The sequence below is a fragment of the Anoplolepis gracilipes genome, chromosome 16, assembly GCF_047496725.1.
Source record: "Anoplolepis gracilipes chromosome 16, ASM4749672v1, whole genome shotgun sequence".
Classification (NCBI taxonomy): domain Eukaryota; kingdom Metazoa; phylum Arthropoda; class Insecta; order Hymenoptera; family Formicidae; genus Anoplolepis; species Anoplolepis gracilipes.
The window spans coordinates 7,780,508-7,783,625 of record NC_132985.1 but is presented as its reverse complement, the minus strand read 5'-3'; positions in this window follow the sequence as shown (position 1 = coordinate 7,783,625).

Below are 3,118 nucleotides of genomic sequence, written 5' to 3'. Positions count from 1 at the left end.
TATCATTTATAATTATTTCATATATCAACCATGGAGATAACTCGGTGCATGCACATATACATATATATATATATATATATATATATATATGCGACTCGCTGCAGAAATCATAATCCACAGATGTTTTAAAGGCAAATTATAATGACCTGACAAGAACGCCTCGAGGCTCAGACAATATTTAAGTGATCAATTAAAACCAATAATAATTAAAATGAACCACTCATGATACATATATATATATATATACATATTATAGTGAAAACAATATAAATATCCCATAAAGAGTTTAAAACGAATAAAGCTCTGGAAGATAACTAAAGTTAAATAGTCACACTCAAATATATACAATTACTTAATTAACTCTTACTTATACAAGGTCTGAAATACCTTGAACGTGATAATATTCTCAAAACTTCTTTATCATTTTATTGAGGATGAATGATAATTACAATATACATATGCATAATAAACAAAATGACCATACCTCAATCTCTCACAATATAAACTTGTCATAAATTTATGCATTTATACACACTTACACACTCCTCATCCATTCATTGTAAATATATCACGGCATATTACATGTGCATTTATACCATTATTACTTATATAGATATAAACTTTTACTACTAGTTATAATGATATACATACATATAGTTATATAATAGCGAGTTTAATGTCTGTAGACTAATTTAGACCTTGTAATCCACGAATAACATTATGCGACATAATAAATAATTGTTAATTAATAAGTTAATTAGCGAAATGCTCTCATATCTCTACAATTATTTAAGTACAACGCTATATACAATGCGGCGATAAGTAATTAATCAGATAAGTTATCGTAATGCTAGTAATAATTGCGATATATCTAGAAATAACGATATAAATATTATATTATAATGCTAGTCCCGAAGCTTCTAGAACATTCAGGAACCGCCGGATCACGTGAAAATTTCGGTCAAACACCGTGACCGCTTACTATTGCCCGGCGCATGATACCCGTGACAATCAAGCATGACCAGGATAGGACCACGTTGCGCGCGCTACAATTCAGAAGGTGGGAGCCCTCAGCGACCACGGGTATATAAACGGGAGCACCGTGCGCTCAACATTGAGTATTCGGCTTTCGCCCAGACAGTAAAATCAGTTTGTACGGTTCGTTCTGACAATTCAGTTTTCGCTCAGTCAGTATTCGATGAGCAGTCAATATTCGATCAGTTAGACAGTTTACCCAGTATTCATACTCGATTCATACAGTACTCAGTAAATTCACTGTACGTACAGACAGTCATTCATACGATTTAATAATCGGTTATCTTAATAGCATTCGATCATACATACGCTCTTACAAATTTTCACACAGTATAATTAATATTATATCTTCGAATCAGTGTTTCTAGTTCATTACTCGGTATTATTCACACAAAATCATTAACTCAGAGAGACTTCAAGACTAGCATATCGCGAATACTATTAATTAGCTTTCAGTTTCTTGCGTTTACTGTCGTATAAATTTATTCTTGATTAATTGTTTCCACTGTCTCTATTATATTTCCTTTCTCTTTTTCGATTTTCACGGCGCTCACAATACATATCGAATTCTATCTATCACTTTCAAAGACATTTTATCTTAATTTTCATTCGCAGTAAATTACCTCTATCAACAATATAAGCGTTATATCTTTTCTTCTCCAGACAATCAGATTATTATTAATGCCGCTTATCTAATATCGTTTAAGCGTCCGAAACCTGTCCGCGCGTGAAATTATAGTCAAAGGAAGGTTCTATTAACTAATGTTGTAATCCTAATAATATTGTAGATCCATATTCTCGTATACACCTGCGTGACAGTGTGTTTCCCAGTGGTTCCTGTAACACATAATAATTTAGTGAAGTGAGTACGTTGTCGTTATTATTAAGATATATTCGTGTGATCATTAATCATATTGTTTACGTGTAATTTACTCGAAATATACATACCTGTGTCAGTTCCCTTGTCCATTCCGGGCGTCGGTCATCTTCTCGGTGTCAATTCTTCTCGCCGTTAATCTCTCGTGTCCACACCTGTAAATATAGAGACAAGCTTTCTATTCTAATTTTAATACTGAAATTATCGGGCAAATTAGTGCTATTTATATTACAGATACGTGGATGACATTTTAATGGCAGTTCCTCTCTCCATGGTCGATACAGTGTTGGAATGCTTTAATTCTGTACACGAAAGATTACAGTTTACAGTAGAATTTAGCACCAACAACAGAATTAACTTCTTAGATGTTTCTTTGACCATAGAGAAGAATCACATGTTATTTGATTTATACCATAAGCTGAAAATCTCAGGCAGGTATCTCAATTTTTTCTCATAGCACCCATTGTGCCAAAAGAGAGGAACGGTTATTGGTCTCATTGACAGGATTTTTTTCTTATCACATCCAGCATTTCATACTAAAAATATCGCACGAGCAATCAATATACTTCTGAATAGCAATTACCCAATAGAATTTATTTTTCACACTATCAATAACAGACTCAAAACACTAATCAGAAACAAAAGACAAATTAAAGAAAAATCTAAAAAGACAGATGACAGCACATCTTATTTTTTGATACCATACGTCCCTAAAATTGAACAATTTAACAATGTCATTGAAAATGTTGACATTACACTATCCTATTTTAGTATAAACAAACTAAACAAATTTATTAAAGTCCATAAAGATCCGATACCACAATCTTTACAATCAAATGTGGTTTAATAAAATTAATTGTAGTAACTGCACAGCTTCTTATGTTGGACAGACAAGCCGAAAATTAAAAACATGTATAGCGGAACATAAATTTAACGTAAAGAACAATAAAAATTCAGTTCTTTTCAACCACATATTAGAATGTAATCATAGCTTTGATTGGGAAGAGGTCAAAATTTTAGATAAAGAAAATTTTTACCACAAACGTTTGACCTCGGAAATGATTTTTATAAAAAGACAGATAAATAGTTTAAATTTGCAAACAGATACAGAATGCCTTAATTCCACGTACATAAACATGATTGACACTCTACCTAAAATATAAACATCTCAAATGTCAAAAGTGGCCCGTTATTCTATGCTTCATG